This window comes from Filicampus tigris, unplaced genomic scaffold, assembly GCF_054856515.1.
Source record: "Filicampus tigris isolate MCC_2025a unplaced genomic scaffold, RoL_Ftig_1.0 HiC_scaffold_24, whole genome shotgun sequence".
NCBI lineage: Eukaryota > Metazoa > Chordata > Actinopteri > Syngnathiformes > Syngnathidae > Filicampus > Filicampus tigris.
Genome location: NW_028233405.1, coordinates 560,001 through 567,500, shown reverse-complemented (window position 1 = coordinate 567,500; position 7,500 = coordinate 560,001).

Below are 7,500 nucleotides of genomic sequence, written 5' to 3'. Positions count from 1 at the left end.
GCACCTTCCCCGGGCTTCCACTAGTGCAGTGGTGGCCGCCTATAATAGCCCTGGTGGCATAAAAAAGCTCCAGGGCGCAGAGGCCGACGTGCGTAAAAGCATATCCGAGCAACAGGCACCTTCCCCGGGCTGCCACTAGTGCAGTGGTGGCCGCCTATAATAGCCCTGGTAGCATAAAAAAGCTCCAGGGCGCAGAGGCCGACGTGCGTAAAAGCATATCCGAGCAACAGGCACCTTCCCCGGGCTGCCACTAGTGCAGTGGTGGCCGCCTATAATAGCCCTGGTAGCATAAAAAAGCTCCAGGGCGCAGAGGCCGACGTGCGTAAAATCATATCCGAGCAACAGGCACCTTCCCCGGGCAGCCACAAGCGCAGTGGTGGCCGCCTAACATAGCCCTGCTGGCATAAGAAAGCACCAGTGGGGAGAGGCCGGCGTGCGTAAAAGCGCGTCCGAGCAAAAGTCACCTTCCCCGGGCAGCCACAAGCGCAGTGGTGGCCGCCTAACATAGCCCTGCTGGCATAAAAAAGCTCCAGGGCGGAGAGGCCGACGTGCGTAAAATCATATCCGAGCAACAGGCACCTTCCCCGGGCAGCCACAAGCGCAGTGGTGGCCGCCTAACATAGCCCTGCTGGCATAAAAAAGCTCCAGGGCGGAGAGGCCGACGTGCGTAAAATCATATCCGAGCAACAGGCACCTTCCCCGGGCAGCCACAAGCGCAGTGGTGGCCGCCTAACATAGCCCTGCTGGCATAAAAAAGCTCCAGGGCGGAGAGGCCGACGTGCGTAAAATCATATCCGAGCAACAGGCACCTTCCCCGGGCCGCCACTAGTGCAGTGGTGGCCGCCTATAATAGCCCTGGTAGCATAAAAAAGCTCCAGGGCGGAGAGGCCGACGTGCGTAAAATCATATCCGAGCAACGGGCACCTTCCCCGGGCAGCCACAAGCGCAGTGGTGGCCGCCTAACGTAGCCCTGGTGGCATCAAAAAGCTCCAGGGCGCAGAGGCCGACGTGCGTAAAAGCATATCCGAGCAAAAGGCACCTTCCCCGGGCAGCCACAAGCGCAGTGGTGGCCGCCTAACGTAGCCCTGGTGGCATCAAAAAGCTCCAGGGCGCAGAGGCCGACGTGCGTAAAATCATATCCGAGCAACAGGCACCTTCCCCGGGCAGCCACAAGCGCAGTGGTGGCCGCCTAACATAGCCCTGGTGGCATCAAAAAGCTCCAGGGCGCAGAGGCCGACGTGCGTAAAATCATATCCGAGCAACAGGCACCTTCCCCGGGCAGCCACAAGCGCAGTGGTGGCCGCCTAACATAGCCCTGCTGGCATAAAAAAGCTCCAGGGCGGAGAGGCCGACGTGCGTAAAATCATATCCGAGCAACGGGCACCTTCCCCGGGCAGCCACAAGCGCAGTGGTGGCCGCCTAACATAGCCCTGCTGGCATAAAAAAGCTCCAGGGCGGAGAGGCCGACGTGCGTAAAATCATATCCGAGCAACAGGCACCTTCCCCGGGCAGCCACAAGCGCAGTGGTGGCCGCCTAACATAGCCCTGCTGGCATAAAAAAGCTCCAGGGCGGAGAGGCCGACGTGCGTAAAATCATATCCGAGCAACAGGCACCTTCCCCGGGCCGCCACTAGTGCAGTGGTGGCCGCCTAACGTAGCCCTGGTGGCATAAAAAAGCTCCAGGGCGCAGAGGCCGACGTGCGTAAAAGCATATCCGAGCAAAAGGCACCTTCCCCGGGCCGCCACTAGTGCAGTGGTGGCCGCCTATAATAGCCCTGGTGGCATAAAAAAGCTCCAGGGCGCAGAGGCCGACGTGCGTAAAAGCATATCCGAGCAAAAGGCACCTTCCCCGGGCCGCCACTAGTGCAGTGGTGGCCGCCTATAATAGCCCTGGTGGCATCAAAAAGCTCCAGGGCGCAGAGGCCGACGTGCGTAAAAGCATATCCGAGCAAAAGGCACCTTCCCCGGGCTTCCACTAGTGCAGTGGTGGCCGCCTATAATAGCCCTGGTGGCATAAAAAAGCTCCAGGGCGCAGAGGCCGACGTGCGTAAAAGCATATCCGAGCAACAGGCACCTTCCCCGGGCTGCCACTAGTGCAGTGGTGGCCGCCTATAATAGCCCTGGTAGCATAAAAAAGCTCCAGGGCGCAGAGGCCGACGTGCGTAAAAGCATATCCGAGCAACAGGCACCTTCCCCGGGCTGCCACTAGTGCAGTGGTGGCCGCCTATAATAGCCCTGGTAGCATAAAAAAGCTCCAGGGCGCAGAGGCCGACGTGCGTAAAATCATATCCGAGCAACAGGCACCTTCCCCGGGCAGCCACAAGCGCAGTGGTGGCCGCCTAACATAGCCCTGCTGGCATAAGAAAGCACCAGTGGGGAGAGGCCGGCGTGCGTAAAAGCGCGTCCGAGCAAAAGTCACCTTCCCCGGGCAGCCACAAGCGCAGTGGTGGCCGCCTAACATAGCCCTGCTGGCATAAAAAAGCTCCAGGGCGGAGAGGCCGACGTGCGTAAAATCATATCCGAGCAACAGGCACCTTCCCCGGGCAGCCACAAGCGCAGTGGTGGCCGCCTAACATAGCCCTGCTGGCATAAAAAAGCTCCAGGGCGGAGAGGCCGACGTGCGTAAAATCATATCCGAGCAACAGGCACCTTCCCCGGGCAGCCACAAGCGCAGTGGTGGCCGCCTAACATAGCCCTGCTGGCATAAAAAAGCTCCAGGGCGGAGAGGCCGACGTGCGTAAAATCATATCCGAGCAACAGGCACCTTCCCCGGGCCGCCACTAGTGCAGTGGTGGCCGCCTATAATAGCCCTGGTAGCATAAAAAAGCTCCAGGGCGGAGAGGCCGACGTGCGTAAAATCATATCCGAGCAACGGGCACCTTCCCCGGGCAGCCACAAGCGCAGTGGTGGCCGCCTAACGTAGCCCTGGTGGCATCAAAAAGCTCCAGGGCGCAGAGGCCGACGTGCGTAAAAGCATATCCGAGCAAAAGGCACCTTCCCCGGGCAGCCACAAGCGCAGTGGTGGCCGCCTAACGTAGCCCTGGTGGCATCAAAAAGCTCCAGGGCGCAGAGGCCGACGTGCGTAAAATCATATCCGAGCAACAGGCACCTTCCCCGGGCAGCCACAAGCGCAGTGGTGGCCGCCTAACATAGCCCTGGTGGCATCAAAAAGCTCCAGGGCGCAGAGGCCGACGTGCGTAAAATCATATCCGAGCAACAGGCACCTTCCCCGGGCAGCCACAAGCGCAGTGGTGGCCGCCTAACATAGCCCTGCTGGCATAAAAAAGCTCCAGGGCGGAGAGGCCGACGTGCGTAAAATCATATCCGAGCAACGGGCACCTTCCCCGGGCAGCCACAAGCGCAGTGGTGGCCGCCTAACATAGCCCTGCTGGCATAAAAAAGCTCCAGGGCGGAGAGGCCGACGTGCGTAAAATCATATCCGAGCAACAGGCACCTTCCCCGGGCAGCCACAAGCGCAGTGGTGGCCGCCTAACATAGCCCTGCTGGCATAAAAAAGCTCCAGGGCGGAGAGGCCGACGTGCGTAAAATCATATCCGAGCAACAGGCACCTTCCCCGGGCCGCCACTAGTGCAGTGGTGGCCGCCTAACGTAGCCCTGGTGGCATAAAAAAGCTCCAGGGCGCAGAGGCCGACGTGCGTAAAAGCATATCCGAGCAAAAGGCACCTTCCCCGGGCCGCCACTAGTGCAGTGGTGGCCGCCTATAATAGCCCTGGTGGCATAAAAAAGCTCCAGGGCGCAGAGGCCGACGTGCGTAAAAGCATATCCGAGCAAAAGGCACCTTCCCCGGGCCGCCACTAGTGCAGTGGTGGCCGCCTATAATAGCCCTGGTGGCATCAAAAAGCTCCAGGGCGCAGAGGCCGACGTGCGTAAAAGCATATCCGAGCAAAAGGCACCTTCCCCGGGCCGCCACTAGTGCAGTGGTGGCCGCCTATAATAGCCCTGGTGGCATCAAAAAGCTCCAGGGCGCAGAGGCCGACGTGCGTAAAAGCATATCCGAGCAAAAGGCACCTTCCCCGGGCTTCCACTAGTGCAGTGGTGGCCGCCTATAATAGCCCTGGTGGCATAAAAAAGCTCCAGGGCGCAGAGGCCGACGTGCGTAAAAGCATATCCGAGCAACAGGCACCTTCCCCGGGCTGCCACTAGTGCAGTGGTGGCCGCCTATAATAGCCCTGGTAGCATAAAAAAGCTCCAGGGCGCAGAGGCCGACGTGCGTAAAAGCATATCCGAGCAACAGGCACCTTCCCCGGGCTGCCACTAGTGCAGTGGTGGCCGCCTATAATAGCCCTGGTAGCATAAAAAAGCTCCAGGGCGCAGAGGCCGACGTGCGTAAAAGCATATCCGAGCAACAGGCACCTTCCCCGGGCTGCCACTAGTGCAGTGGTGGCCGCCTATAATAGCCCTGGTAGCATAAAAAAGCTCCAGGGCGCAGAGGCCGACGTGCGTAAAAGCATATCCGAGCAACAGGCACCTTCCCCGGGCTGCCACTAGTGCAGTGGTGGCCGCCTATAATAGCCCTGGTAGCATAAAAAAGCTCCAGGGCGCAGAGGCCGACGTGCGTAAAAGCATATCCGAGCAACAGGCACCTTCCCCGGGCTGCCACTAGTGCAGTGGTGGCCGCCTATAATAGCCCTGGTAGCATAAAAAAGCTCCAGGGCGCAGAGGCCGACGTGCGTAAAAGCATATCCGAGCAACAGGCACCTTCCCCGGGCTGCCACTAGTGCAGTGGTGGCCGCCTATAATAGCCCTGGTAGCATAAAAAAGCTCCAGGGCGCAGAGGCCGACGTGCGTAAAAGCATATCCGAGCAACAGGCACCTTCCCCGGGCTGCCACTAGTGCAGTGGTGGCCGCCTATAATAGCCCTGGTAGCATAAAAAAGCTCCAGGGCGCAGAGGCCGACGTGCGTAAAAGCATATCCGAGCAACAGGCACCTTCCCCGGGCTGCCACTAGTGCAGTGGTGGCCGCCTATAATAGCCCTGGTAGCATAAAAAAGCTCCAGGGCGCAGAGGCCGACGTGCGTAAAAGCATATCCGAGCAACAGGCACCTTCCCCGGGCTGCCACTAGTGCAGTGGTGGCCGCCTATAATAGCCCTGGTAGCCCTCAGCCCTGGTAGCCCAAAGCCCTGGTAGCCCACAGCCCTGGTAGCAAAAAGCCCTGGTAGCCCAAAGCCCTGGTAGCCCAAAGCCCTGGTAGCCCAAAGCCCTGGTAGCCTAAATTAATTTTTCCCATTCATTTCAATGGGTTAGGCTACCAGGGGGAGCAGTACCACTTTTGGCCATTAGGGGCGCTGTAGTAGGTAAAAGTTGATCCCCCCAGTCAGGGGATGAGTTTGCCTACTCGCTAGGTTACCCCTGGTTTCACAAAATACAAGGGGCACATTTTCAGAAACCACTTTTTCAGAACTTGCCACCTCCAGAGCTGATCAGGGGAGCCTCGCCAAACATTAATCCAAGATTGGTGAGGGCTCGTCGGACACCCCACGGGCGATGAGTCGGTGTCTGCCTGGAGCTCATGTCACTCTCAAATATTTTCTAAGTCAACCTCCATGCGCACAATGCAATGAGCCTGCCCGACATAGGGGCACTGTGAGCGGACTCACCGGGGGGGGAGAGGGCCCCCCCGCCTGGAGCTCCACGTGTTGGATTATTTTCTATGTCAACCTCCATGCGCTCAACAGAGCGAGCCTGCCCGACCTGGGGGGTGTTCAATCGGACTCCGCGGGCCGGGCGAGGGCCCCCCCGCGCAGAGGCCGACGTGCGTAAAAGCATATCCGAGCAACAGGCACCTTCCCCGGGCTGCCACTAGTGCAGTGGTGGCCGCCTATAATAGCCCTGGTAGCATAAAAAAGCTCCAGGGCGCAGAGGCCGACGTGCGTAAAAGCATATCCGAGCAACAGGCACCTTCCCCGGGCTGCCACTAGTGCAGTGGTGGCCGCCTATAATAGCCCTGGTAGCATAAAAAAGCTCCAGGGCGCAGAGGCCGACGTGCGTAAAAGCATATCCGAGCAACAGGCACCTTCCCCGGGCTGCCACTAGTGCAGTGGTGGCCGCCTATAATAGCCCTGGTAGCATAAAAAAGCTCCAGGGCGCAGAGGCCGACGTGCGTAAAAGCATATCCGAGCAACAGGCACCTTCCCCGGGCTGCCACTAGTGCAGTGGTGGCCGCCTATAATAGCCCTGGTAGCCCTCAGCCCTGGTAGCCCAAAGCCCTGGTAGCCCACAGCCCTGGTAGCAAAAAGCCCTGGTAGCCCAAAGCCCTGGTAGCCCAAAGCCCTGGTAGCCCAAAGCCCTGGTAGCCTAAATTAATTTTTCCCATTCATTTCAATGGGTTAGGCTACCAGGGGGAGCAGTACCACTTTTGGCCATTAGGGGCGCTGTAGTAGGTAAAAGTTGATCCCCCCAGTCAGGGGATGAGTTTGCCTACTCGCTAGGTTACCCCTGGTTTCACAAAATACAAGGGGCACATTTTCAGAAACCACTTTTTCAGAACTTGCCACCTCCAGAGCTGATCAGGGGAGCCTCGCCAAACATTAATCCAAGATTGGTGAGGGCTCGTCGGACACCCCACGGGCGATGAGTCGGTGTCTGCCTGGAGCTCATGTCACTCTCAAATATTTTCTAAGTCAACCTCCATGCGCACAATGCAATGAGCCTGCCCGACATAGGGGCACTGTGAGCGGACTCACCGGGGGGGGAGAGGGCCCCCCCGCCTGGAGCTCCACGTGTTGGATTATTTTCTATGTCAACCTCCATGCGCTCAACAGAGCGAGCCTGCCCGACCTGGGGGGTGTTCAATCGGACTCCGCGGGCCGGGCGAGGGCCCCCCCGCCTGGAGCTCCACGTGTTGGATTATTTTCTATGTCAACCTCCATGCGCTCAACAGAGCGAGCCTGCCCGACCTGGGGGGTGTTCAATCGGACTCCGCGGGCCGGGCGAGGGCCCCCCCGCCTGGAGCTCCACGTGTTGGATTATTTTCTATGTCAACCTCCATGCGCTCAACAGAGCGAGCCTGCCCGACCTGGGGGGTGTTCAATCGGACTCCGCGGGCCGGGCGAGGGCCCCCCCGCCTGGAGCTCCGCGTGTTGGATTATTTTCTATGTCAACCTCCATGCGCTCAACAGAGCGAGCCTGCCCGACCTGGGGGGTGTTCAATCGGACTCCGCGGGCCGGGCGAGGGCCCCCCCCGCCTGGAGCACCGCGTGTTGCAATATTTTCTATCTCAACCTCCGTGCGCTCAACAGAGCGAGCCCGCCCGACCTGGGGGGTGTTCAATCGGACTCCGCGGGCCGGGCGAGGGCCCCCCCCGCCTGGAGCTCCGCGTGTTGCAATATTTTCTATCTCAACCTCCGTGCGCTCAACAGAGCGAGCCCGCCCGACCTGGGGGGTGTTCAATCGGACTCCGCGGGCCGGGCGAGGGCCCCCCCCGCCTGGAGCTCCGCGTGTTGCAATATTTTCTATCTCAACCTCCGTGCGCTCAACAG